The sequence below is a fragment of the Sus scrofa genome, chromosome 15 (genome assembly GCF_054392235.1).
Source record: "Sus scrofa isolate SSC_HxYL_T2T_F1_AM1 chromosome 15, Sscrofa_HxYL_maternal_Yorkshire_Landrace_v2.0, whole genome shotgun sequence".
NCBI classification, from domain to species: Eukaryota; Metazoa; Chordata; class Mammalia; order Artiodactyla; family Suidae; genus Sus; species Sus scrofa.
The window spans coordinates 85,901,228-85,923,238 of record NC_139397.1 but is presented as its reverse complement, the minus strand read 5'-3'; the positions used below and the strand labels follow the sequence as shown (position 1 = coordinate 85,923,238).

At 35.5% G+C, this 22,011-nt stretch overlaps 2 protein-coding genes and 1 long non-coding RNA gene across 14 annotated transcripts in view; 2 read left to right on the top strand and 1 right to left on the bottom strand.

Annotated features, from left to right (window-relative positions):
• SLC38A11 (solute carrier family 38 member 11) overlaps positions 1–22,011 on the top strand; it is a 144,548-nt gene that overhangs the window by 40,730 nt on the left and 81,807 nt on the right. For 8 of the 11 annotated variants that reach the window (XR_014829490.1, XM_084999370.1, XM_084999373.1 and 5 more), the window contains exons 2-3: positions 4,085–4,193; positions 15,224–15,327. The gene's annotated coding sequence lies outside the window, so the exon portion shown is untranslated. The remainder of the gene's footprint in view (positions 1–4,084; positions 4,194–15,223; positions 15,328–22,011) is intronic. The other 3 variants (XM_084999371.1, XM_084999369.1, XM_084999365.1) reach the window with 1 other exon arrangement.
• TTC21B (tetratricopeptide repeat domain 21B) overlaps positions 1–22,011 on the top strand; it is an 875,896-nt gene that overhangs the window by 847,568 nt on the left and 6,317 nt on the right. The window lies entirely within an intron of this gene.
• Positions 14,744–22,011, bottom strand: part of LOC146395959 (uncharacterized) — a 38,332-nt gene continuing 31,064 nt past the window's right edge. For both annotated transcript variants that reach the window (XR_014829492.1, XR_014829493.1), the window contains one exon: positions 14,744–14,913. This is a non-coding gene — a long non-coding RNA (uncharacterized LOC146395959). The remainder of the gene's footprint in view (positions 14,914–22,011) is intronic.

Here is a 22,011-nt window from a genome sequence, read left to right as displayed (position 1 = left end):
CCTGTTAAAGATAGTATTATCTAGGTGTTTTGAAATATAGGAACATGAGCTGTCCATATCCATTTATCACCAATAAATAAAGGATTTTTTTCTGAATAAAAGTAATTTATAGCTATCAATATTGGGTGGGGGTCCTATGTTGCAGGAATTCAGAGGCAAAGAAGATGGGAGTCCATACTCTCAAGGAACTCAGGTCATCCTAGAGGAGAGGGTGATTTCACCTGTTTCATATATTTTTTATAAGGATAGTGTATCAGAATAATATTCTAAGTTATTTCTATCCATCAACAAGTAGCATTTTATCTGCCTGACAATATTCTATGTTCCATCATTTCAATAATATACATCTACTTGGAAAAATATTATTTCTAGACACGTTGTGCCTTTGAAAAAAATATTACAACTCCTAATAAAAATTTGCAATCTGTAGAAAGCACTAATTTGGAAATGCTTCCTGACAGTGCGTGGCTTACTTGTATGACTAGACATGAAATTCATATCAAGGCTTCATTTAGTCTGGAAATATGGTGGAGAATATTTATTTTACCTTTTCCATTGAAACCACAAAACTAAGCATTGTTAAATATTAGCTGCTCAGAGATTTCATGTAACAAATCATTTGCAGATAGGAGGATGCTCTCATTTCCATGGAGCCAGGGGTCTTATTCTGGAATCCATAACTCAGTGGCAGAAGCACTTTAAGGAATTTGTTAACCCCTTAATACTGCAAACTACTGTATGTGTGTGCACGCACACGCGCACAGACACACATACGTTCTTTTGGCTGTGGGTCAATAAATGTCATCAGTGCTTAAATGAAACTTAAAGAGATCTATACCCTTCGGTAGGCTAATTTCAGTAAGCAAAAGCTTAGGTATTTGAAGTTTTATTCTTATGCTAGTTACACCATCTCAGTTATACCTATGTCAAATAATTTCATCTTTTAATGCATCCCATTTTTACTTCCTAATACAGGGCTAATGATGATTCCCTAATGCCTCATATCATTCAAGGCCCCAGTTGGAGACAGAGAGGGAATAAATACTCTGATCTCGCTCTCTTTCCTCTCCTCATCAGCTGAACCTAACTGTAAGCCAAAGTGCAAACTTGCCTTTTTATTGGTTCCTATAGCCTGTCTCATGACAAAAAGAGGGGTAGAGAAAGATAGAGCCAGTGGGTTTTGGGGTAGTGGGTAAAAGGAAGCTATCTGGCACATGCCCTAAGGTATGAGGTTCTCAAAGTTAAATGCACTAAGACATGATCTTTAAATTTGCTCTTCCATCCTTTTCAAGTCCTTGGTCAGATGTCAACCCCTCGGTAGACCTTATCTTCTCATCCTGTTGAAATATCAACACGTGTCCCTGACTACCCCCTTACCTGCCTGAAGTCTGATGGTAGCACTATAGCATTAGAAAGACTATACATTTCACTTGCTTATTTATTTAATGTTTTATTATTTATTACCTTTATTATTCAGTCTCTCCCCACTATACCATGAGCTCCAAGAGAACAGAATATTTTGACTCCTGGAATATCGCCATATCCTCAGTGCCTGTATCAGCAACATCTGGGAACCAGTAGATCTCTAAGCTATTACCTGAGGTTGCTGCAAGGGTTGATGCATTTAAACCATTAGTGAATAAATGCTCAGTAAAGTGTATCTCTTATTAGACTGGTGTGAGCTGAGTATTTTTTAAACAAATGAATGGCTATAGTAAGATATGGAAGAATGAAATCCATACAAGATATAATCTGCCCATGTCCTTATTTAGTGATGCATGAGAGGTCTCTAATGTGAACCAGAAAATAAATAAAAGCTTAGAGGGTAAGCTTTCAAGTCAGACTGCTCTCAACCAAATCCATCCCTTACTATCTGTGTGAACTTGACCAAGTATTTAACTTTTCTATCCCTGAGTTTTCTCAATAATTTAACCCAGAGAGAACAGCGCCTTGGCATACTAAATGATCAATATCACTAATTATTACAGACACTGAAAGCCAAGTTGAAAAAAAAAAGTTTTCTTTTAATCTGACAGGCTGTCAGACATTCACAAATTTTAAGAATCTTGCTTTCATGACAATAAATAAAGAACTATAATTAATCTTTTCAGAGCTTCTCATTGCCGAGGTCTTTTCAATATAGGACTAAGCCGTAGACATTTAGGAAAAAAAAAAATTCAAAACAAGCAATGTTCCAAAGAAGTAAAATATAACTTCAAAAATCCTTTTATGTGATTGTTAAAAGTAATCCTCAAAGCAGCTGTTATTAAAACTTTCTGTCATCCAACAGTGTTACTTCACAATCATTAATAATTAATCATAGGTCTCTGATTCATTCTTGCACTCTTCTAAAAATAGGATACCATGAATAGACTTGGATTCTTAGCAACAGAATATTGAGTACTCTATCAGCCTAACCTGGGTACCTATTCACATCTTGCAAACAGATCTGTTTCAGGATTGCTAAATTGGAAGGTATTTCATGGCAAAGTCAGACAACATGTTTTTCTTATGTGTAGCTATTTCAAATTCATCTCACCAAAAGCCTCAACATTTCTTCTGTTCTTGCTGCTTGGGGACAGAGAGCAACAGAGTTTGTGCTACCATCTTGAGACCCTGAACATGGAGAGCAAGCATAAGATTTGAACCTTACGAACTAGCACCAACCTGATGGGAGTTTTTGATGTCCCCATGTGGCAGATATTTGAACAAATGCAGATGAGTGAGAAAATATCATTAATATTGGCAGCACCTAATCTTTTAATTTTAATTTGTTTATAAACAGTGTAAGACACTACTGTACACATTTTACAAATATAAATTTATTTAATCTTCATAGCATTCCCCCACAGGGAAACCTATACAAAAGTTTAAGTAGGGCTCCAAGATCACACTGTAATAAATGGAGGATCCAGGACTGAAACCCAGGCAGCCTGGGTCCTAAATTCAAGAGCATAATCCTTAAGCAATCCAACAAACTAGTAAACCATGAATTTGGTTAACAAACTCCCATATAACTCTTGGCTCAAAAGCAGGATAAACATAAGGATGGGTGTGTACATGTGTTTCTTAGCTTAGTATTCAACATATTCAATTCACCAAATGTAGCCTATGTATGGATTTCACTAACGTGAAATCCTAAGCAGAGAATAAGAGAGTTGACTGTAAAGATGTGTAACATAGCCTGCTATAAAATAATGGTGCAATAGCTCAAGATCCTTGATCCTTTGCCACATGTAGTTCTGGGCTCACCCAAGAGTAGGAAACAGCATTTACTTTTTCCCCTATGAAAAGTAGTCATTCTCTTTCTTCCTCAGATAGATGACAGACAGATAGATAGTATCAATGAAAAAAATGTTGCCTGCCATATCAATTAACAAAAGTTGTTGCAGCCTGAGGAGATTCAGGATGAAAAAGTACAGGATACTAGTCCCAAATAGCTAAGGTGCATAACAAAGGAATGATTTTAGTGGGCCCAGACTCATGCATCTTCCCATTCATAGAAAAATGCTAAAGTCCTTATGTTGAGATATCTGGTTTTCTTAAATTAACAATAATTTTTTGTGGAGTTCTCTTCATGGCTCAGTGGTAATGAACCTGAATAGTATCCATGAGGATGCAAGTTCTATCCCTGGCCACTCAGTGGGTTAAGGATCTGGCATTGCCATGAGCTGTGGTGTATGTCGAAGACATGGCTCGGATCCTGTGTTGCTGTGGCTGTGGTGTAGACTGGCAGCTGCAGCCCCGATTCAACCCCTAGCCTAGGAACCTCCATATTCTGCAGGTGCTACCCTAAAAAACAAATAATAAAAATAGTAAAAATAATCTTTTAATACTCTGACTACGTGGTTTTTATTGCAAAAACTCCTCTACATCCTGGCTCTTCCTGTACCTCTTTGGAGCAATTCCTTAGAGCTGTCTGAAAGGTTATGCGCCAGGCTTAAGTCCTCAATTTTGTTCACTGAATAAACCATAATTCTCAACTTTAAGATTGTGCATTTTTTTCAACTGACAATAGAGACAACCCCCACTTCTTCATGCAACCTAAAATCCTCTTTTGTTCTTCTTCTCTTCCCCTCATTAGACATACTTTCAAGCCTGAGCTCATAAATATCTCCCTGAACATCTGCAATGTGTAGAACTGTATTTGCAGCAGCCTGAACAGAAGTGGTGACAAAAATTCATTAAAAAAGGCAAGTTAAAAATTTTGTTCCTCAGTCCATTCAATACATGTGGCTAGTAGCCTTCGTAGGATGGTACAGATATTCATTCACCCACAGAAAATTCTGCTCTAGAGAAAGATGGGAGCCACTGCCCTTTCTGTCCTCTGAAAGTGGTACTGATTCATCTTTTCTGAGTTACTCTATTATTGCGTCATCATAAAACTACACAATTAAGTTTAAGAAAACTACTATAAACATTGAAATTCTTTGTCAGCTTTTACTTTATCAGACATTTTCTTTATTTAGTCTGCCAACATTTCTTGATCAAAATTATTGGCAAGATTACACAGATTTTTCAAGTTTTTTTTTTTTTATATGTGACATCTTTCCAAGTAACTAGAAGTAGAAAACTTAGTATATGTGAATTTTTTTCCAATCCAACAAAATGTAATTACATAGCTTATTCTTTTTCTTTACCTAAAATTTCAGTTAACTTAATGCATTACTAGGTGGGAATCATCTTTACCACATTATTTTCTATTCTGATGTAGCTTCACCTCACTTTGTCAGAACTGCATCCAAATAGATAAAACAATTGTTGAAGACTTTCCACATTATATCACTGGTACACTGGCAACAATTAAGCCACTGAATCAACAACTAATCAAATTTAGACAAGAAAAAACATGATTATTTTATCCTAAATATTAGACTAGTTCCTCCATAATCTCTTTTGCTAAAGGGAATTGTAGTATCTACTAATGTATTTATCCATCAGATGCTTAATTGTCACTAATATATGCCTGAAACTATACTAGGTGTGCCCTAAAGTTCCTAAAATATGGTTGAGCTGAAATTACTGAAATAAAAAAAAATGTTATCCATCGCCTTTTGAGTTCCCATAGGTTGATGGTGACTACCTCAATTCATATCTCCACTGGCATTCTCCGAAGACCACACAGATTCCAAAAGGGAGTAAATAAGGCCATTAGTTTTAATAAGACCTATGCTTATAGCATAATCCGGATACAGAGAATATGACAAACTTCAAATTACATGTAAACGGAATAAGCCTCCAAAGCTGTAGAACCACTCCAGGGCCTGGCCCAGGCCAAAGCCAAGAGAGAACAAGTAGAGCCCAGCAGCAACAAAACTCTAAAAGATACAAAATCACTCCCAGAAGGAGAAAGTTGCACCTAGACTGAAGAAGTATTTAGAATAGAGATATCTCATGGAGAACCAGAGCACAGAGAATTGAAAGGAAGGAACAGAAAAGAGCACAGAAGCAGAGATAGCAGTCTTGAGGAAGCTATGGACTCTGGGGTGGAGTCAGGGAACAGGGTGGGGAGTGAGGGTGGGAGGCATCCCTCGGAGGCTTGATGGTAAAGGGAAAGTAGGAACAAGTGTTAGAAACTGAGGAAAACTAAGAAACCAAAGAGATCAGAACCAGAATATACACCAACTGGCCTCTCCAAAAAGTGCTACAACAGGATAAGGCATTCTCAAACTAATACTTCCAGCAACCTACTCAAATCTCTCATCTCTGCACACAGAAAATCAAAAGTGATAGAAAATAATTTTAAATATGTAACAATCCAGAGAAAACAGTACACATGAATCCTTCTGTAGGCTCTACTAGAGGGAAAGCTTCAGCCAGCTAGATATGAACTGGACTATGATGAGTGCTGAATATATGTAACATATATATTTAATTGTAGATCTAAGATTACAATAAAGATGGAGAAAAGATGAAAGAATAGTATGTAACTATTACATATTTTGATAAAAACATAAAATATTATAGGAGAAAAGGAAAAAAGAGAAAAAAAGAAACATTTACTGAAATTATGTAGTAATAAAAGGATATCAGTTTAAGTTGGCAAGCCAAATAGAATTGTAACCACAGGAAAAAATACAAAATTTCCTAAATACCAAATTAAATACTTTGCCCACTCCAGCCCCTTAAAAAAAAAAAAAAGTAAAGAAACAGACTGCCTGGAAAAACATATTAACTGTAACAATAAGTATGTACAATAAAAATAAAAAATAATGGGTTGAGACCAAACATATGTCATATCAACATATGAAAATAAACTTAGTTTACCTATTATAGAGATTTTCAAATTGACTCACAAAACCCAACTGTATTCTACATGCTATAGACACATGTAAAACGAATAGATTCAGGAATGCTAAAAATAAGCAGATGGACAAAATTGTATCAGGCTAACAGATAAGCAAGGTTGATAGTCTTGATAGTAAACAAGGCTTAAATCAGCCCCAAAAGTATCGAAGAAGACAAGGAAGGGCATGTTGAAATGATAAGGGTCATAATTTATAATGAAGATAATATTTTTAAATAGCCATGAGCATCACCACCACCTTCATAAAACAGAAACTCCAGGAAATGCCAAAAGAAATGGTCAAAAACACAATAATAATGAGACTTTATCCTTCCCAGGCCAAGAAAACCAAGTGAACAACAAAAAAAAACAAGGAAATACATCAAATGCTCTCGCATCATGAATAAGATAGATCTTGTGAATCTATGTTTAATTTTACCACCAATAATAATTTATGTGTTTTCTTCTCAAGTGCGTATAGAACATTCACATAAATTGACCATATAACATATCACATAGAAATCGTCAGTAATTTCCGTAAAGTAGGTATAATTCATACAATATTCTATAATCAGAGGTACAATATAAGTAGAAATTAATATAACAACTTTTTAAAATGTCTTTTCCAGATGAAAAACATCTCTTTGGTGAAAAGGGAAGTGCTAGATTAAATTATTGAATTTCTTTTTAAACTAATGATAATAAAAACATATGAGACATAACTAAAGCTGTGATCAGAGGGACAGTCATTGCCTTTAGCACTTACGTCAGTAAAAATTAATGCTTTTAAATCTCAATCTGAAATTCTACAGAAAACATGCAAACAAATGAGCGTTGTAAACCATAAGAAAGCACCAAAAATAATAAAAGTAGAAATTATTAGAATTAATAAATGAAAATGCGGTTGGTGGGGGATTGGCAAACTTCTTGTAACTTAAGGATTAAAAAAGGTGGGAAGCATAAATACACACAATAAGAAATAATCTCTAAGAAGTTCCCACTGTGGCTCAGCAGGTTAAGAACCTGACATAGTGTCCATAAGGATCCAGGTTCAAACCCTAGTCTCATTCAGTGGGTTAGGGATCCGGTATTGCCTCAAGCTGCAGCATAGGTCCCAGATGCAGCTCAGATTCAGTATTGCCATGACTGTGATGTAGGCCTTGGAGCTGCAGCTCCACTTCAATCCCTAGCTCCATATGCCACAGGTGCCTTAGTAAAAAAGAAAAATAAAAAAAAGAGGACAGAAATAGAGAGTCCCTGAAATAGAGGGAATTAAAATATTTAAGAGATTATTTTATAAAACTCTATGCCAATAATATAGAGATGAAATAGAAATTTCCTAGTAAGTTTAATAGATCAAAATTGATCCCATTAAATATAGGTAGCTCAAGTAGACTAATTTCCATAGGAAAAAAAATTAGAAAAATTATCAAAAAATGAACCTATACATGTAAGGATAACCTGACCCCCTTGCTGTACAGTGGGAAAATAAAAAAAAATATTAAAAAAAAAATGAACCTATTGAGAAGGCAATAGGCCCAGTTGGCTCCACAAGAGAATTCTACCAAATGCTCAAAGACTAGATAATTCTAATGCTTAAATTATTCTAGAATATAGAAAATAGAAAGAATACCCCCAAACTTTTTTGCTCAAGCAGGTAGAACATTGCTAACAAAATCTAAAGAAGGTGATACTAGAACACAACAAGTTAGTTACTCCTCACCTCACAAATGTAAGAGATTGTACTTCCCCAACCCCAAGATCTGGGAGTGGGTGGGGAATAGTCAGTAGTCCTGTAAAATCTACCCCCTGGATGGAACTGGAACTGCAACAGAGACAGAAAATTTGATTTGACTAAAACTCAGCATTCTGGAAGGGGAGTGGTGGAATGTTTTCCAGCAAATAAAAAATTTTTATTAAAAAAAAAAAGGCTATAGAAAGATCAATCTAGTGATCATCATGTAGGAGGCTGCTGCAGTATCCTGGTGAGAACTGCTACTCAAAGTATGACCCACAGACCAACAGCACAGGCATAATCTAGGAACTTGCTAAAATGTACACCAGACCTATGGATCCAGAACCTGAATCTTAATAAAAATCCTTAGGGAATATATATGTACATTAAAGTATGAGAAGCAGTTTCCTAGACATCATAAAATAGCATCCAAAAAAAGGAGAGATGGTTGCAAGAGAAATTCTACTTCAAAGAAATGACAAAGATTAGAGAAGGCAGTAAGTTTTCAAGATCGGGTTGCTGGGAATATGTGAAAACTGGCCTAAAAAGCAAATTCATAATGAGTTTGACTGTAGTTAATGGCTTACAGCTGCACTGCTGCTTATTTTCAAAATAATTTAAATTGTTAAATCATAGTAATATTTCAATTTGGAAAAAAAGTCAGTGGAAATCCTGCTATTACTACTTTAACTCTCGAAGATTTTACATGGCTTATGTTTTAAATGAAGCTATCCATCAGATTTTCCATTTTCTCTCTTACAATGTGGTAGATTTAGAGTCTTCCCCCAAATTCCCTTTGTCACTAACCTGGGCATTTCTCCAAGCCCAAAGATAGTAATGAAAATTATAGGCTCTTCCTACATACTTTTCTTTTTTAAGCAACTAGATCTGAGTTCCATATTAGCAAGCTTCAATCTTTCCCTATTGGTAGAGATTTTTTTCTTTTTAAACATAAGCACCTCCACAGTCCTGTTCAAAATAAAAAGCTTTCAAAAAGCTAAGCTCATTAGTGTGTAATTAAGCATGTTGATTTATATAGTTTATATTATTTTCTACTGAATAGACCTGAAGTTTTATAGATATCATGGTAGAATTATAGAAATGTGGAAGCATCTTAAACAATGAAATGCTGAAAAAGCCAATCATTAATATAGGGTATTGTAAATTTGGTTAATTTGATATAAATAATATATAAAGAGAAAGATGAGCCCCTCTGTGTAACTCAAATATATCAATACCACTCTCATAATGCTTTACTTTCTAGGTAAAGTTAAAATTAATAAAACTTAGGGAGTTCCCTGGTGGCCTAGCGGGTTAATGATCCAGCGTTGTCACTGCTGTGGCATGGGTTCGATCCCTGGCCTGGGAACTTCTGCCTGCCACAGGCTCAGCTCAAAAAAAAAAAAAAAAAAAAAAAGGTTTCTTATGGAGTTCCCGTCGTGGCGCAGTGGTTAACGAATCCGACTAGGAACCATGAGGTTGCGGGTTCGGTTCCTGCCATTGCTCAGTGGGTTAACGATTCGGCGTTGCCGTGAGCTGTGGTGTAGGTTGCAGACGCGGCTCAGATCTCGCGTTGCTGTGGCTCTGGTGTAGGCCGGTGGCTACAGCTCCATTAGACCCCTAGCCTGGGAACCTCCATATGCTGCGGGAGCGGCCCAAGAAATAGCAACAACAACAACAAAAGACAAAAAAAAAAAAAAAAGACAAAAAAAAAATTAATAAAACTTAGATGATTGTAGTAACATCCTGGTTCACTCTCAAAAAGAACAGAAAACTTATCTACAGACATGTTGAACAATTAAATATATGATTATACTTAAAACTGAATAGTAATAGAAAAGCTAAATGGTAATAGAAAAAATAATTTTTATAAATGTCGCTGCATTTTTTTAAAAAAATGCCCCTCAGAAGACAGAAAAAGATATCTTACAACCTAATAATTTTAAAATAGAATTTCCTGGGCCTGGGATCAAATGCACACCACAACAGTAAACCAAGCTGCTGCAGTGACATCAGATCCTTAACCCAAACACCGTAAGAGAACCCCAGCAATTTCTATTCTTTTTCTCTGATACATGCCTATCACTTTCATACTCATTTAAGTCTCTATCTGCATCTGTTTTTTCTCATCTAGTGGTCATGATCTACAAGAAATACAATTTCATATAATTTCTCTGATTAAAAACTTTATTGTAAATATTTCCTACTTCAAAAACTAAAAAAATTGGTACATGGGGAGTGTTTAGGGATTCTGCTGGTCTCCATAATTCTTCTACACTATTAGTGTTATTACATGTCTGAACAATTCTCCCTGAGGAATTGACATGCACAACTCTTCATGCTTTACTCATGAATTTTTCTCAAAAGTGTATATGTGCACATTACTTCAGGGTATACTGCTTCAGAGCAATTATGAACACTGTGTATGGAATGTTTCACTTTCTCTTATACTGATTTTCAGACTTTAAATTGCTTGTTGGACTATGTTAAGGTCTTTACTACCCATTTTTTTTTTTTTTTTTGCTTCGTGATATTAGAAATAGACACTATCAGTTCAAACATTTGTTATTAGAACTGCCTTATTCTTACAGAATGATAGAGACTATTCAGGAAATAACTTTGAAAAAACACTTGTTACCAGAATATACCTTCTCCTAGATTATGCAAAATAATTATTCATCATATAGAAGTCTCAGGGAAATCCAGAAGTTTTAATTGGTCAAGTCAAAGAAAAAAATAAATAAGGCAGCACTTCCTGGATAGGAGTCCTGGGACTTTCTTGTAAGATAATTAATTTTCAATTAAACAAAAGGTAAAAAAAAAATGCTATTGAAATCAAACTGGGGAGTTCCCATCGTGGCGCAGTGGTTAATGAATCCGACTAGGAACCATGAGGTTGCGGGTTCGGTCCCTGCCCTTGCTCAGTGGGTTGACGATCCGGCGTTGCCGTGAGCTGTGGTGTAGGTTGCAGACGCGGCTCAGATCCCGCGTTGCTGTGGCTCTGGCGTAGGCTGGCAGCTACAGCTCATTTAGACCCCTAGCCTGGGAACCTCCATATGTCGTGGGAACTGCCCAAGAAATGGCAAAAAAAAAAAGACAAAAAAAAAAAAAGGGAATCAAACTGGGTGAATAGGGAAAGTGCTCCAAAATGCACATTTATGCTGACATATACACAGTCTTGGAAAATGGGCCAGTTATGAGTAGGTCATTTTGTATAGGCAATGATGTAGATATTTCATAAATAAATAGTGCTTTACTAGTCTCAGTGGAATGAATCTAGATAGAAGTCATTTTCACTCTCTACTTTTATCTCAATCGAAGTATTAATCTCTACAACTTTTGTGCTTACAATAAAATATGCATAGCATGACAATGGAAGAAAAAATTATGTATACATGTACATGTAACTGGGTCCCCATGCTGTACAGTGGGGGGGGGGAAGTGTGTTGGGGGAAATAACAATAAAAAACAAATAAAAAGAAAAAATTTACATAGATTTACCCCATATTTTATTCTAGCAAATGTAATATCCCTCTGCATTCTTTTTAACACACTAAAACAATTTGATTTAGGGAGCTCCCGTCATGGCACAGCGGAAATGAATCCGACTAGGAATCATGAGGTTGTGGGTTCAATCCCTGGCCTCACTCAGTGGGTTAAGGATCCATCCTTGCCCTGAGCTGTGGTGTAGGTCCCAAACTCGGCTTGGATCTGGCATTGCTGTGGCTCTGGCATAGGCCGGCAGCAACAGCTCGGATTAGACCCCTAGCATGGGAACCTTCATATGCCACAGGTGCAGCCCTTAAAAAAAAAGACCAAAAAACAAAACACACACACAAAACCAATTTTATTTAAATAAGTTGCACTTAAAAACCTTAAAGATTAGATAATCTGACTACTAATTAAAGCATTCCATACAACAGAAGAACAAAGTTCCCCCAGTTTACTTTATGAAGATATGATGAGCAAAATTTTTAAATCTTGATAACATAGTTTTTAAATGGGTAGATCAACATCTTTTAAAAATTTGGATGCAAAATTTTAAATGAAACAATAACAAAATTCAATGGTATACTAAAAGACTAGTATGATGATAAAGTAGAATTTCTATTAGAAATGAAGCTATTGTTCATAATTGGACTATATAATATCACACATACAAATATAAGCAAAAGATATAAGATATATAAAAAGTCAGTTGGAAATTCCTACACTTATTCCTGTATTAAGAACTCTAAGTAAAGTATGAAGAAACTAAATATGCTAAAGACTATTCTAACTAAAACAAAGAGGAAAAGGTAAAATCCTAAAACCATTTTTATTAAGGTCCAGAACAAAATAGGAAAACTCACTAGAACTATGACTATTTAAATTTGTTTGGAATTTCTAACAATTCCAATAGTTATAAAAAAATAAAATTTTGCCGTGAATGTGGAAGAAAAGAAACAATCATCTACACTTGCAGATAAGATTCTTGTGTAGCTAGAAAACCCAAAATCTATTGAAAAATAATTAGAATTAATAAGAAAATTTGATAAGGGGCATTCAAGATATGCTACAATCAGTAGTTTTACTTTTTCTCATAAATAAAGATAGAAATGAAAATTAAATAAAAACAGTTTCATAACAACAAAAGCATAAGGTTCCTAAGAGGGTACAAGGGCTATGTAAAGAAAATAATAATATATTATTAAATAAAGAGGCAAAAAATGATTCTGAATGGGAAGACAACATATTATATCCATATTATAACAATTCCAAATTAATAAATACATTTAAAATAATTACATAGACATTAAAACTTACTATGAAACTACTATAATTAGAAAATTAAAATATTGGTACTGGAATAAATTTGAATAACAGAACAGAGAATCTATATTATATCCAAATACACCTGTTCTTAAGTGTTAAAAAAAAGTATTTTAATTCAATACTATTACTTAATTAGAGACCCATGTGAAAAAATACAAATATAGACTCTTATACAATATATTTTTTAAAATCCAGGTTAATCAAATATTTTTAGGAGTTTCCGTTGTGGCTCAGTGGGTAACCTGATATGGTGTCCATGAGGATGTGGGTTCCATCTGCGGCCTCGCTCAGTGGGTTAAAGATCTGGTGTTGCCTCAAACTGTGGCATGGGTTACAGATGCAGCTTGGATCTAGCATTGCTGTGGCTGTGGTATAGGCTGACAGCTGCAGCTCCAATTCGACCCCTAGCCTGAGAACTTCCATATGCCATAGGTGTGGCCATAAAAAGAAAAAATATAAATTTTTAATATGATGCAATAGAAATACCAGAAGAAAATCCTTAGTAAAGATCTTCATAAGCAAGACAAAAAAAACAAGAAAGAAAAAAATAGTTAGATCTGGCTATATTGCCATAAATGTAGAAAAAAAGTTGTATCTGGCTAATATTGCCATAAATAGAATCTATGAATAAAGTCTGGGAGAAATATTTGCATACACATAATAAATAAAAGAGTTCAAAAATTGATAAGAACTCAAAATTGGACAATGACAAAAGCTCTAAGTTCATAGCAAATGATATATAGACCAACCATTTGATAAGATGTCAAAAGATATATTTTTTGACTGTGATAGAAAACCCATAACATGAAACCTACTTTCTTAAAAAATTTTAAGTATACAGCACAGTATTGTTAATCATATGCACATTGTTGTACAGTAGATCTCTAGAACTTTTTGTCTTGCATTACTAAAACTCCATACCTATTGAACAGTGGTTCCCCATTTCCCCTCAGTAGAATCCATTTTTGTTATTCAGTGTCAACAAAATTTTTTTTTAAATTCAAAATAAGAAAAAAAGGCATCATTTTTCAGCCTTCAGATTGGCAACTTAAAAAAAAAAAAAAAGTAACTCCAATGCTGACAAGGATGCAGGGAAAATAAACACTCTTTTATATCAATGTTGAGAGGCTGAGTTACCAAAAACATTTTAGAAAGAAACCAAGAATTATCCATTAAGATTAAAATTTCACATACTTGTAACTCCTATTTTTACAAAAGGTATATGACAGGAAAAAAACCCTAAAGCATTTGTATATAGTGATAATTTTTTGAAGTATTATTTATGGAGTTAAAATAAAAACTGAAGATATTTAGGTGTCTGTAGGCAAGAAAACCATCTGAGTATTGTGTTTTTCTACATTTTTTTTCAGGCAAAGAAACTTAAATATATTTATATATGCTTGTATGTGCCTGGAAGGATGTACAGCATATATTAAGTTGATTACCTGGCAGAAGTGGTGGTGGTGGGGAGGTGGGATGAGAGGCACTAGAGAAAGTCATGCTATTGTTTTTCCTTTATTTATCCTAGAAACTTTCGACTTGTTAAAAGGAACACATGCTAAAGAATCATAAAAATTTATGGCCAGAGTTGACTTTAAAGATATCTTATCCACCTCATTTTACAAATGGATAAGTAAAGCCCAATGTTGAGATGCCTAAGATTATGCAGCCATGATCAAATTGAGAGTTTTGCCTCTCAGATCAGTACTCTTTCAACCCAAAATATAAAATCAAATTCTGAAAGTAAGTTTCAGCTAACTCTACAACAAATTCTTATGAGCCATTGGATACTACTATATACTTGTCTTTTGAATCTGTTTGTGTGATTTACACACTACACACACACACACACACACACACACACACATTCTTTCCTTAGCACAAAATGTTAAAATTCCAAAAAGTTAAGTTAAAAATCAATACTCCTTTATATAAATGAGGTTATCTCTGTTGTCAAAAGATAAAGAACAGAGGTGATATTCAAAATACTTATCAGCAGGTATAATACTGCCTTGAACAATCAGTCTTCAGACACCAGTCCAGTCAAAAGAGATACCAGTCATCCAGGTATAAATATCTGTTAGAAAAAGAAATATCAGCCATGCTTAAAGCTTAAATATGCTGACACATTATATCTTTAAAAGGATTAGAATATTGTACTTGAAAATCTCACACCAGACTAAATTCAATTTCCTACTAAAGAACAATTTTGACAAACATTTTGGTTGAGCCTAGCTGCTAATGGATATGGCTTCATAATATTTATTTGAAGCCATAAATTATACTAATAGAACTTAACTGATTTACATGACAAAGTTTTCACATATAGAACAAGAAATATAAACATTCACCATGCAAATATTTACTGAATGTCTCCCATTTCCCAGGTATTCCCCTAGCTGGTGGGCATGATGCAAAACAGATTTGATTCTTACTTTCATGGAGTTCATGATCCGTAAGCTAAACAGACATTGATCAAGTAAACAAAGAGGTGAGTATACAAATACAAATTATGAATAGAGTGCTTTGAAATAGAGCAATGAGGGAGAAGTTAATTATGTAGATTAGGTGGTCAGGAATGACCTGTCTGGGAAGAGAATATTTCATCTATTAGGATTAAGAAGTCAACCTTATGAAAGAAGAGAACAATTCTCCAGCCAAAGTAAGTGGTCTGCTTTTTATTTATGAGACTGGCTTATTTTTTAAAAATGAATCACAGTGCCTAATTTGTACTCCATTAGTGCTCAATATACATTTACTTATTGAATCTAACCATTGGATCCTACGTGCTAATCCATTCCCTTAGCAAAGGGCTATCTATGTATGTGTTGAACTATGGTACAATGAGGCACTTTAAGAAATAATAAAATTATGCTGCAAATTTCACATGTTTATTTGCAATTAACACATTGATAATAAAAGACCTAAAGCATATATACAAATATTAACATAATTAAATATATATACAATTAACCCTTTCTATAGCTATGTGTTGTGGTTCTCATCTTTTTCCCCCCAATGTCCATAGTATTCATACTTCACATCTCCCCTTCAATATCATCTAATTACAAAGAATGATTCCCATCTGGGAAAATGAGTTGTGAGGGATCACAGAGGTCTGCATTTTTAAGTTAGGATCATGTGCAATTTGAAAAGAATTCCCCAGATATTGTTTTATGCTGTCATCTATGCATATCCTTCTGCTCCATCCCATTAAAGAAAACTGCATTGTTTTATGACCTTCTCAGTTCAAAAACTGATTAATAGCTTACTTATCACATGCTTAGCACTGTGCTCAGCTGCGTGGAGAATTCCAAAGCATGTTCATGCCTCAGCTCACTATGGGCCATGTTTACCCCCTATGGCTCTTATGGACCTGGCCTTCTAGTTGCGCAATTCAAGTCTTATTCATCTTCTCAGACTTACTATAACTGAACTCTTTTAACCACACCCTCCTTTTGAAACTATATTCTCCTTGGCATCCATGACCACCATCCTGAACCCCTTTGCTTTCCTGGCTTATCTTCCTCTCCTTGCCCCATGAATTTTGGTTTGTCCAAAATTGTCAATGTCAGTTATGAATTGACATTTGATCATTAGTCACTTAATGTAGGCAGTTTCCTATCCAACTTGCACTGATGGTCTCAATTCTGTATCCCTGGCCAGATCTCTTTTCATATTGCACATTCTGACCTCCTATGCCCTTCTGACATCTCCACTTGGATGACTCACAAACAGGTCATGATAAATCCAGATTCTTTTACTTTGCCTTGGATCTATGCTTCCTTCTTTATCTCCTGTATTTATGATGTCTCCTTAAATCATTCAAGAATCTGAAAGTGAAGCTAGTTTCTTGCCTTCTTCTTGCCTTCCATATTCAACTGATCACTTGATCCTGACAGTTTTACCTTCTTAATATTTCTCTATGCTTCTCTTCATTTCCTTTGTTAGGCTCTTAAATCTTGCATGGAGAAATTCGACAGTCATTTTTTAACTAGTGTCTGCCTTTCTAATTACTTTCTCCAACTACAAGTCATACGATGTATCTTCCATAATTCCACCAAAGGGACTGTCTTAGAATATTAAAGTACAGTATAAAGTAAAATGTAGTCTTTAGTGACAATATTAAGCGTTAGAAGAGTGAGGAAAGAGAAAAATACATCCACTTTCCTCACCATGGACTCCCTCCAAAAGGATTAGGTCTCTAAGAAAAAATGTCACCTGAAATATCTCTCTCGGGAATTCCAGTCTAGAAGTTCCCATCATTAGGACAGACCATGTGTAAGAACAAAGGAAGTAGAGAAGAGTACAGTGTCTTTAGTAATTTAAAAGAAATCATGCAGTTGTGTTCAGAGACTAGTCTCCACCTTAGTATCCTGATTAGTGTTCTGACGAAATGAGATACAAAACAGGAAAATTGAAAAGTGATACAGAGAGGCAAGAACAAGCTCTAAGAATATAATTGGAGGTCTAGGTACCCAATTATAGGGTCCTAAAGATGGCTTTCAGGTAATTTATCATCTAACATTGTATTTGTCTTTCTGGTATCACCTCTCTCTTCACTTGATTCAGGAAATGTTCATGGAACACGGCTTCTGTGCTTTATTGTGAATGCTGTAGGGTATGAATGAGAAATATAAAAATAGTCCCCATCCTCAAGGAGCTTACAATCTAATTGAGGAGATAACATTATACAGGCAAATACACATGAAGATATGCTCAATGAGGAGCTAAAAAAACAAACGGTAACAGAAAGTAGATAAGTGTAGTAAGGATAACAGAGGAAGAAGCTAGAGTAGGTGGAGTCCACTGACAAGCCACAGTGAAAGGGAAATGGAACCTGCATTGTTGTCATTGCCATGAGATTTTGTGATATGTATACACTGTAGTAGGCAGCATGTTTTTACAAGTGCCCCACCCCAGAGGGTGATAATATAGATGAGATAAAAGTACATAAAAGATGTACTTTAAAAGTAAATCTTGACGGGGCTCTGTAATTATGAATTTAAATTTTAAATGCCATGATAATTTCTCAACCATGAAGATTAACCATTTGGTCAAATTAGTTTTCTGCCTAAGTATTGCTGAGATTCATATGGAATTATTGCTTCTGCTCTTTGAATATCAACCAGGCAGTGGTGGTTTTTAAAGCAAATATCTGAAGATTTTCCACAGCACAAAGCCCTCCAGATACAGCTCAGCATTTTGTAGGAGTAAATCTTAAAATAGGTAAAATGCTACCCTCTAGTGGTCAATGGTCAAAATTGATGAAAACTTTTATTGTTCCTTACTGCCATCCAGTAATGGCAAGGCCTAGGTACAGAGCAGTATTCAGGTTTTAAATTGTTTTGCAATTTAAAGGACTAGAGCACCTTGATATTATGTAAGTACACCCTTCAAGAAATTAAATTCTGAATCAGACCAAATTAAAGTGTTTCAAAATGGGACCCAGCACTCTGATTACCATGATTCTGCAATATGCAGATTTTTCCTGCAAGGAGTTCAAAATTTGACTTAAAATCCAATTATCTTAATTTCTGGTCCAGTTTTTACCATGTAGAGAATTATTTACACTAATTCTTCAATAGGAAATTTTTCAGAACCCATCTCTTCTTGTTCCTAGACAAATATGCTCTTTCTCTGATCTGAATGCCAATAAGACTTGTTTCTAAATTTTATAGGTCTTGTGTCCTTTGGCGAGAAATAATTTTAGTCCTTTTGTGTTCCCTAAAATGGTCTAGCATTTAGGGTGTGCTTTTTAAAAAAACAATTTCCACTTCTTTTGCCATTTTGAGCATTGCGGAAAATCTTTGGGTTTCTTAATTTAAGTATTTGTGCTTTTGACTTATTTCACAGTTGAATGAGGAGATGCCTTGATGATTAGACACTTAAAAAAACAAGTGAGAGATCCAAAAAGCAGTATATAAACTAGGTATTAAACTATCATAACCCTCAAGTGCTGGAAAATTTTTTTTTTAAATGTTTGGGGGGTGTGCTTAATAAATATTTGAATGAATTAGTGAGATTGAATGAGGAATGGACAGATAGATATTGATAGAGAGTAGGACAATCACCCTATTTAAGGAGAAAAAAATGCTATTCATTTTGCAAATACAAATACCTCCAAGGAGGCTCACTGCTCTGGCTCAGAGGCCACAGTGCACAGCTATTTTAAAAAACATACGGGCAAGAACAACTCCAAATCAAGCCTAGGAGCACAACTGTATTCTGTTGACAGCAGGAATGGACACTGGCTCTGCCTGCTCCTTCCATAGGCCCTACAAGGATTATGCAGTTGTTAGAGCATGAAACCAGAGAAGAAAATTTGAGAAGGCTAGAGCAGGTTCCTCCCCATGCCATCCAATGGGCCACAGAGATAAATATACAAGTCAAACTCTTCCTTGGAACTTGGTAGAAATGTTATAAACAATGGCTCCTGGAGGCACCACAGAAGAAAGTCAATCCCCGAACTCCTGGTTCTGGCTCAGACATTTCTGGTTCAGGTGTTCTGTAAATGGTCGATGATATAGGCAGTTGTGATATAATAATATGTAACAATATTAAAAGCCTGCCCAGTTCAGACTGCTTAAATGGCCCCTACTTGCCCTTGAAGGATCCAGCTGGGAAAGCATGAATGGATTTCTACATAGGTATTTACACTTGACTCCATGCTTCTCCATATAAGACCCTGCTTGTCCCCTTACTGTAGGTTGTTTAAAGCTTTCTGATCTTTGGTCCTATTCCTCTAAGCTGTGAGCTCTTGTTTTCTGAAAAGCTCTTTATAGATAACTTGTCTCAGTCATAATACAACAGACTCCAGTGCAATTTTTCTTATCCACATCTGGCTCTCAGCACCGCAGTGTGAATAAAATATTCGGTGTTGTGCTCTGCTTGGGCACTGTGACAAATAGATTACAGGCTTGCCTTTCAGCCAGGATTCCATTTTCCTAGAGAATACGAGGTATTGGAAGATATAGGACATAAAAGGCAAAAAATGAACAAACTAAGAGAAGGTGCCCCCCACACACAATGTATCCAAGCAGCACACACATGAGTGCAATTCCAGTTGCCAAACTCTCCTCTAAAGGATGTTCGAGATAAGCACCATTTTCTTACCATTAATTATTTGACCTCCTTTTACCACAATACTGGGACCATTCTTCCAAGAAACTCCAGGGATCTTCTTGGTGAATACCATGATCTTTCCTCAGTTCCTATTCTCATTGCCATCTCTTCAACACCTGACACTTCTGATATCTTACATCACGCATTCCCAGAACAGTCTCCTGATTTTCTTCCGCAAATAATCATTGGTTAGTAGAAGTCTAAGCCACTTCCATTTTTTCCATAGTCCAAACAATTTGGTTATGTTTTAAACACGTTGTAAATGTGTACTTGTTATTAAATTAAAAGTTTAATACATATAAAACACAGTGGTGTGGTCTCATTCAGATCACCATAAATCTAAGCCTGAAGTCGTGAAGGCCCACAGTGAAAGGACAGTGACAGGCATGTCCTGCCTTTCTATCTGCTTCTACATCTCTCTCAGTAACTCCTCTTCCTCTTTTTTGCTGCAAGAGTCAATCCTCAGTCCCAATATCAATCTACTTATGTTCCATTGGCCTAATTATCCTGCATTCTAACGCCAAGGATCATTTCCTAGTAATGACTACACAATTCATTTCCCAGACTTAACCTCTCATCTAAGCCTGGATTCCAAAACCTCTGCATTTGCCTGCACATTTAAACCTATCTACAAACTGAACATACCACCCTCCCACTGAATAGGAAACTAGCTTTCCAATTTCTCCTGTCTTAAATCTCGTTTCAGCAAAAGCCAAGAGTTCCATATAAAGCTACCTATTTGATGAGCAAATAGGTTGCTGAGGATACTGAAGGGGCTTGAAACAGAGGAATCCATCTGAAGGAAATTGTCTAATAAAGCTAGTTATAATGTGATAGACAGCTGTTATACCATTCTAGAACAAGGGAGTCCTCAAATTAAGGACAGAACTCGGAGCTTTTATATGGAAACTAGGGCATAGGTTATGGGTATAGGGGAACTGTTACGACTTTTCAAACAGTTAGACATCTAGCAAAGTAAGAAGCTACCTCCTTCATGCCATAGATCCAAGTCCTTTCCATTACTTACATGTATGTCATAGTAATAAGCTGCAAAATATAATTTTTAAACTACATTTTATTTTTGTTTATCCCTCCATAAATTCATTCTGTGGATCTGTGTAGGCATTTTTAAAATGTGAAGTAGAGCTGATTTTCAATGTTGTCTTAGTTTCAGTTGTACATTATAGAGATCCAGTTACATATATATGTGTGTAAATACATATATCCTTTTTCAGATTATTTCCCATTACAGTTTATTACAAGATATTGAATATAGTTCCCTGTGCTACACAGTCAGTCCTTGTTGTTAATCTATTTTATATATAGTAGTGCGTATCTATTAATCCCAAACTGATAATTTATCCCTCTCTCCCCTGCTTCACCGACTTTGATAACCATTAAGTGTTTTCTATATCTGAGTCTATTTATGTTTTGTAAGTAAGTTCATTTGCATAATTTTTTAGATTCCATAAATAAGTGATACCATATGATATTTGTTTTTCTCTGACTTACATCACTTAGTATGATAATCCTTAGGTCCATCCATGAGGCTGCAAATGGAAATATTTCACTCTTGTGGCTAATACTCCATTGTGTGCATATATACATGTATATATATACACCACATCTTTGTTATCCATTTATCTGTCATTGGACATTTAGGTTGTTTCCAGGTCTTGGCTATTGTAAATAGTGCTGCTATCAAGACAGGGGTGCATGTATCTTTTTGAATTAGAGGTTTTGTCTTTTCTGGACATATGCCCAGGACTGGAATTGCTGGATCATATGGTATTTCTATTTTTAGCGTTTTCTTTTTCTTTTTTTTTTTTTTTTTTGTCTTTTTAGGGCCGCACCCACAGCATATGGAGGTTCCCAGGCTAGGGGTCTAATTGGAGCTGTAGCTGCCGGCCTACACCAGAGCCTCAGCAAGAGGGGATCCGAGCTGCGTTTGCAACCTAGACCACAGCTCACGGCGATGCCAGATCCCTAACCCACCAAGCGTGGCCAGGGATCAAACCTGCAACCTCATGGTTCCTAGTCGGATTCATTA